Genomic DNA, 8,018 nt, shown 5'->3' on the forward strand with positions numbered 1-8,018 from the left:
CACATCTTTGTCAAAATGGCCACCGTGTAATTACGGTGTGTTATGAGGTTCCTCCTCCTTAAATATACGTCGAAATGCTTCATTTAAAACATTGAAACAGGAAAAAACCTTTTAATTTAAACTTTTTATAAGAAATAATAAATATTCAGTTGACACTGATTTTTATTGCCCCTCAAGGTCTAGATGAAAGCGAACTTATAAAATATCAAATGAAGCTATTAAACAAATGAATGCATTTTGATATCAACACAAATATTTATTGGTGATCTTTAGTTGTTTGTTTTTTGTTTTGTTTTTTAGATTTACTGTTAATTGTTTCTTAAAATCAGTTAGTTCTGATGCTGCCATGTGTCAGTGAGCTAAATTGAAAGAATTATTTCCAATCTTTTCTTGCGATGCCATCATTTTTGTCCTGGCCTGTTTTATTACTTTATTTTGAAAGATAATTCTGTTGAACCAATAAGTAATACCTTAGTCATTAGTTCATTTTCAGTCCATTTTTATGTACCATTATTTTTATTTATTTTTTTTTTGTCAGTAATGCCAACAATTTGATCCCCATGTGTTGAAAGGAAGAACATCATTTTGTTAATCAGGAGCTGAAACATGGGTCTATCAGTTCTAGGAAAAGTATAAAAAGAACTATAGAAATTAATCTAAATACCTAAAAAGTTCTTTAAAAAAAAGAAAAATTTGAAATACAGCTAATACAGCTGAAGTAGATAACAATTAAGTAGATAACTTAATTGTTTTAGATTTTCACTGACTCTTAACCTTTGTAATTTTCTTGTCAGTTTATAAATCTTTGATTAAATCCTGCCCAGCAGAATGTGAAGTTAACAACAGAGAAGTCTTCCAATAAAAATGTAATCTCTGAGGATGGGTTCATTATATGTTAATATGTCCTGCCATACTTATGCTGGTAAACATGAACTGTACTTCTAGTTGAGACTTTGGGCCTCAAATGCCCACTTACAGAGCTGTTACCAGTGACAACCAGTAGCGTTGTGAATGTAATGCATTACCTGGAGATTTTAGAAGAAAGATGCAAAGTTGTGCAACACACACACACACACACACACACACACACAGAAAACACTCATGCCATAGGAAAAAAATGTTCCTCCCGTCTTTTACTATCTCCACTTTAATGAGTACAGTTGGACGCTCACAGTGAACTCACTCATTTGGCTTGTCAGCTGTCACTTAGAAACTTTTGACATTTGACCATGAAAGGGAAAATGAGATTAGATCAAAATCATTGGAGGAAAGACAAAGATCAACCTGTCTGCAGGGATTAAAAAAAAAAGAAGAAAGAAACAAAACAACAAAAAACGTGGATATTGCTTAGTATTCTAAGAAGAGAGCAGTCCGATCTAAATACTCTGAACTGCTTCCCCTCTGAAAGCAGCCGTACAGTCAGCATGGATCTGCTTTGCAGATGGTGGCTGCAGAGTAGCACAGGGTTATCAATGCACTGCAACAAGAGTGCGTTTCCTCTGGGAAACAGGCATTCCAGCTCGATGAGCAGCAAATTCCTCATTTTATTCCTGCTTAAAAAAAAAAAAAGAAGAAGAAGAAGAAATTACACAGTCCTCCAATAGCAGACATCACGAAGGTGTATTTTTTATTTTATTTTCCATTTTATTGACCCGGATCACTGCGGGTTCTTTTCAAAGCTTTTAAGAGTATCCGCACGTCGTTTCAGAGGGGTTTTTATAGTCCAGCAGCCACGACCGGGAAGAATGACACAGAATCAAAGCACAACTTAAGTGCTTGCATAAACTGTGACAAAGCAGAGGAGTGCGGGGTGAGATTGGAAAAGCAGATGAGTCTCACAAGTAAGCCTATTTAGTTAAATTGCTAAGCTACTGGCTAAATGAAAGTGTGGGGGTGGGGCAGGAGAGAGGAGGTTTACTGCCGGTCAGCAGTGGACAGAAGGTGAAGAGTCTTTGCACAGCGTCCTGTGAATGGGAGACTTCAAGGGGTGTGAACATTTCGTTACGACCTAAAACTCCAGAGTCATTGATTGGGATTTCTGATAAACCAACACAAAACACATACAATTCAATCTTTTTTGTGTGTGTGTGTCATGCATTTATGCTGTTAGTTTTGAACTATGTCCTCTGAAACGTCTCTCTATCAGCTTTGTGCGTCGAGAGAGTGAGAATTTGCCCATTGTTCTTTGAAAAATAACTCAGGCTTAGTCACAGTCTATACAGGAACGCTGTTGTCTAAAACAGGAAAGTTTTAGGGGACCCTAAGCAATTTTTTTCCTTTTCTTGGAAAGTGGTTCTGGAGTGAAAATTTCAGAAAGCAGAAAACCTCCCAGAGGCCTGCCTGTCTGCCATATATTCTGATCAGGTTGTTTTCTTAAAATACCACAGAGTATTCTAGAACTTTGTAGAAAATGCTGGTATTAGAAACTTCTGGAAAAGCACAGGACCAAGTAGAACATCCAACGACAAGCAATGGAAATCTAGAAAGTTGTAAAACATTATATTATGTCCTAAAAGGTTATCGAATGTTCCAGAAAGTCATATTTTGTTCTGTAATACCTTCCAGAGTATTACAGAACATTTTATCATTAAAATGATAAGTGATCATTAAAATACGTATGTTTTAGTTTTAGTCTGTAAACAGATGAATCATTCTGAGCAGTCCTACAACCTATAGCCTGATCTATAGGCTATAGGTTATAGGTCAGGGTATCATCGTACTTAGGTACATAACAACAACAATGCCGGACTGTAAGTTTGCAGTTGCCCTGCAGGAGCTGCACAACATTTAGCCACTCGTTCTCTTCTTGTGTTTTTGCTGACCTCGCTTTATGCGCATGTCCTCTTCTCCCCGTTTAGCGCCACCAGCAGGTGTGGAGGTGTGAAAAACCCCCAGTGTTTTGGGCCCTTTGCAGGTGTTTTCATGTGAATGAAAAATAAAAAAAGAGAGAAAAGCTTTGAACATATATTTAGAAATCTTCCCACAGCTTCTCGGTTAGACTTATATCTGGGCTTTGACTGGACCATTTTAACGCACAATTCTAACTTATGTCTTGAGTTAAAGCATTCGATTGTTACTTTTCACCCACTTTAATCTCCCTGTAGAAGAAAAGCATGGAAACAGAATGATGTTTTAGACTTCTATACTTAGAAGTGGTTTTATTCTTAGAAGTCTAAAACATGTAATATATTATTTTTACTTTGAAGAACTGCTCAATGCTTTTGCTGCATGACTCATGAGTGCAATAGGAGATTAAACCATTTTTGCCCTTCCTTCCTCGTCATATTTTGTTCTGCCTCATCTCGGCTTACCATCTGCTGCATACCACTAATGCACACCGACCCCCCTGGGAGCCACGTCCCACACCTGAGGTCGGTGACTCACACGACACCTGGAGCAAGTCCACAGCTCAGTCTATTTATGCAGTGTTTTTGTTCAGCGGTGGCAGCGCTGAAACACCTCCAGCCACCTTCTGAAGCCTCCAGTGAGGAGAAAGGCAGCAATGGAGAAACAAGAGAGAACGACATGATGGTTCTAATCTGGAAACACGCACGTTACATATTCGCTATTAAATCCTGCAAGCATCAGTCGATCTGAAAGTTTCTCCAAATGGGTCTGGAGGGTTTCTTCTGGTCAGATCCAGAAAGTTCTGAAGCAACATCCACTTCAGAAGAATTGTGAGATAACATCAGTTCCCACAATGCAGCAGCTCTACCGGTGAGTCAGATATTGTCCCTGTAACGAGGCCCGGGGCCGCTAACCTCCAGTTGAGATAGAAATCAACAACAGATGTCTTTTAAGCTCGCCCCTCACAAACCCCACAGCCTTCTCTGTTCTGGAGGCCTACATGCATCTGATGTTGGCTAAGGCAACATTTCTCGAGGTAAAGCAAACTGACTTCATGCTATCTTTTTGGAGAAAAAGCTGAGAATGAGCTGAAAATGAGCAGCAGTGGTTTCCACTGAATGCTTAAAATGAAATTTAACAACAACAAAAACAACTGGATTTTGCTGTTGAGCAGAAAGCTTGCTTAAAAAAAAAAAACTGAACATGGCAGAAAAAAAAAAAGTTCACTCACTTCTGAATGTGAAACCCAACCATTAGATGGATTTATCAGAAACCAGCTGCGTTTCCATTGACCATATAACTGCACAATTTGACATTTCGAAAATAAATTTGCTTAAAGGAAACACAGAGATTTAAAAAGGAAAAACTCGTTTTTTGACAAAAAAAGTTCAATAAGGTGATTTTTTGAGAGATTTAAATGGAATTTGGTTTGTTTCGCAAAACTGCAATGGAAACACAAGAGTCACATGATCAACAACCGGATGTTTCTGCTGGCACAAACCACGAAGAAGACGACAGGAAGTGGTAGGAATATCATGGTACCGCACATTTTATAAAGACTTATAGCATGAACAAACTTATTCACCTACAATTTTAATTGTAGGTTATCGCTATTGCAATTTCGCTACATTGCAATAGCGAAATTGAGTTGTTTTTTGAATATTGACTAAGTTCTGTGCACATTTGCAATGGCTTAAAGACAATAAAAACCCACAATTTGTCTCTTGTAAAAGAGTTATAGCACTTTGATCAAAAATTGAGTGGAAGGAAAACTATAGTAGGAAACAGGAAAAACCGCAGCCTTGACAGGATTTTCGAGCAAAATCCAGTCAAGAATTTGGGGGAGCTTCATAAAGAGTGAGCTGAGGACAGAGTCAGAGCATCAAGAGAAACTAAACAAGGACAAATCCAGCAAATCGTTGTTCCTCGTGTCAAGAAACTCCTGAACCAGAGGCAGTGTCAGAAATGAACAGATGAAAGACAGATGAAAGTACAGCTTGCATTTAACTTAGAAACTTTAGAAATATCCTAATTTTATGAGACCCTGAATTTTGGGTTTTCCTAACCATAAACCAGAATCATCAGTGTCACAAGAACTTGAAGTACTTCCGTCTATCTGTAATGAAGCTACATATGTTTCACTTTCTGAAACAAATGACAAAAAATTAAAACCATTTTCAAAATTCCCCCCTTTTTTTTAGTTCTACTTTCATCCGTAAAACCTGTGGCTGCAGGATGTTCAGAGTGACGAGCTTTGCTGGGGTTTTTTGTCAGTCGTAATGCTTTGCATGTTTACCAGAAAGTTGAGACTTTCTGAAAAATTCACAAAAGAGTTTAAGCTTGCTAAATTATTTATTAATTGCATCTTCAGGCCATTAGTTGCTTGCTAAGGGATATCTGAGCAAAGGTTGGTGAATTCACATTCTGCAAACTAAGCACATATAATCACATAATTATCTACAAATGTGAGCATCTCTGTCCAAACAGATGTTTTTGGTAGTTTTCTTCTTGCTGGTGTTAGATACGATAGCAAGAAGAAATAAATTCAGGTGATCCAGCACTCGGAGAAACGATAATAAACTAAAACTCTCCATCTTGGACACTCTTAGCTGTTTGTTGTTATTAAACGAAGTCCATCCAATTGCGGTTTCTTAGGAAAAATTGGCAGGAAGCGTTTTGTCTCTGTGAACCACACAGCTGGCTTTGGTTTGCAGAGTTTCAGCTAAACAAGCAACCCAAACTGTGGAACAGTGTCTTTTGTATAGAATGGCTCAAAACGAAGGCGTCTGAAGGTAAATTCAGCAAATCCAATTCAGCACAAAATTCCCAAACCATCAGTCAGTGGTGGAGAGTTGATGATTTTATATTTTTAGTTTTTTGGAACATGGATTTTTATGAAATATGGATTTTTATTATCCTGATTTATACTTTTGTTTTCCTTCCTCCTTTTTGTGCAAACCAGTCAACTTCTCTGCGTTTCGCCAACAGGCTTTGAGTCTGTTTTCCCGTGGAACCGTTCTAATAAAAAGCACAAGAACAAGAAATTGCAAAACAAAATTACTCAATTTCTTCTCAAACGAGACTGCATCGTGCTGCGAAATGATAAAACAGCTGGAGTCAAGTTTAAGGGCACATATCACACTTAATGACTTTTTAAATCATGGTTGTGTCGGTTATTTAGTACTTTTCATTTTCTATTTGATTGTTTTTAAACTGTGTTTCGCCTCTTTTTCTCTACAGCAAAACAAAGAAGCATAAATTACTTGTTAATCCATGTGTTTAAAGGAGAAAATAATTCGCCTCATGCTAAAAATGGCACTCTGTTTTGGTATGAATGAAGATGTGCCTGGATAGGAAGATAAGCTTTTTTTTTATTTTTCTAACTATTTCATTAAAAAATATCTAGCCCATGAGGGAGGTCTGGGAAGGTGTGAGGACCATCACTGGCCTCAACACAAAGACCAGAGTCGTTGAGGGAACAATGGAGAGGGCAAACGAATTGAACAACTTCTTCAACAGGTTCAACCAGTCTGTGCCCCCCCAACCCCCTCTCTCACTGCAGCCACCTCTGCTCCTTACCACACACCTCCCCACAGACAACAAAACACTGACAACCCCCCCACACACCTCAGCACAACCTCCACCCCACATCACCACAGACCAGGTCAGAGAACAGCTGAGGAAGCTCAAGCCCAGGAAAGCAGCAGGGCCGGACCAGGTGTGTCCAAGGCTGCTGAAGACCTGCGCTGCTGAACTGGGAGAGCCACTACAGCGGATCTTCAACCTCAGCCTGCAGCTAAGGGAAGTGCCCACCCTCTGGAAGACATCCTGCATCGTCCCAGTGCCCAAGAAGAACAGGCCCAGCGAGCTGAATGACTTTCGGCCCGTGGCACTCACTTCACACCTGATGAAGACGTTGAAGCGGCTCTTCCTCGGCCTCCTCAGACCTCAGGTGGAACATGCTCAGGACCTCCTGCAATTCGCCTACCAGGCAGATGTTGGTGTGGAGGATGCCATCCTCTACCTGCTGCACCGGGCCCACTCCCACCTGGATAAGGGCAGTGGCACAGTGAGGATCCTTTTCTTGGACTTCTCCAGTGCCTTTAATACAATCCAGCCCCTTCTGCTCCAGGACAAACTAAACAGCATGGGAGTGGACCAGCACCTGGTTACCTGGATCCATAGTTACCTCACCAACAGGCCGCAGTATGTCAGGCTGAAGGACACCGTGTCTGACACTGTGGTCAGCAGCACAGGAGCCCCTCAGGGCACAGTGCTGGCCCCTCTTCTCTTCACCCTGTACTCCTCTGACTTCCACTACAACTCGGAGCTGTGTCACATACAGAAGTATGCTGATGACACAGCCATAGTCGGATGTATCAGGGAAGACGGAGAGGAGGAATATCGCTGTCTGGTGAGGGACTTTGCTCTCTGGTGCCACACAAACCACCTGGAACTCAACACCTCTAAGACGAAGGAGCTGGTTATAGACTTTGGGAGGTCCAGACCAAAGCCGAGACCAGTCGTACTAGAGGGAACGGAGGTTGAGGTCGTGGACTCCTACAAGTACCTCGGGCTGTGGCTGGACAGTAAACTGGACTGGTCAAAACACACCAGCCACCTGTATGGGAAGGTGCAGAGCAGGATGTACTTCCTGAGGAGACTGCGGTCCTTCAACATCTGCAGCAAACTGCTGTGGATGTTCTACCAGTCAGTGATCGCCAGTGTCCTCTTCTACACCGTGGTGTGCTGGGGAGGCAGCACATCCAAGAAGGACACGTCCAGACTGGACAAACTGATCAGGCGTGCCGGCTCTGTGGTCGGCATGAAGCTGGACTCTCTGGTGACGGTGGCAGAGGCGAGGACACTGAACAAACTGCTGGACATCATGGACGATAGCAGCCACCCTCTACACGCCGTCATCAGCAGCCAGAGGAGCCTGTTCAGTGACAGACTGCTGCTTCCCAAGTGCCGGACCAATAGATTCAAGAACTCCTTTGTCCCCCACGCCTTCAGACTGTACAACTCCTCACTGGGGGGTCGGAGGTGACACAGGACAGAGGGAAGAAGGAGTAGTTTTTCTACAAATGTGAACTCCATATTTATCAGGCCAAACCATACAGTGCAATACCATATCACTGGTCAATCTATCCACCAAATTGCTATAATTT

The sequence above is a fragment of the Poeciliopsis prolifica genome, unplaced genomic scaffold (assembly GCF_027474105.1).
Source record: "Poeciliopsis prolifica strain line A6 unplaced genomic scaffold, Auburn_PproV2 SCAFFOLD021, whole genome shotgun sequence".
NCBI lineage: Eukaryota > Metazoa > Chordata > Actinopteri > Cyprinodontiformes > Poeciliidae > Poeciliopsis > Poeciliopsis prolifica.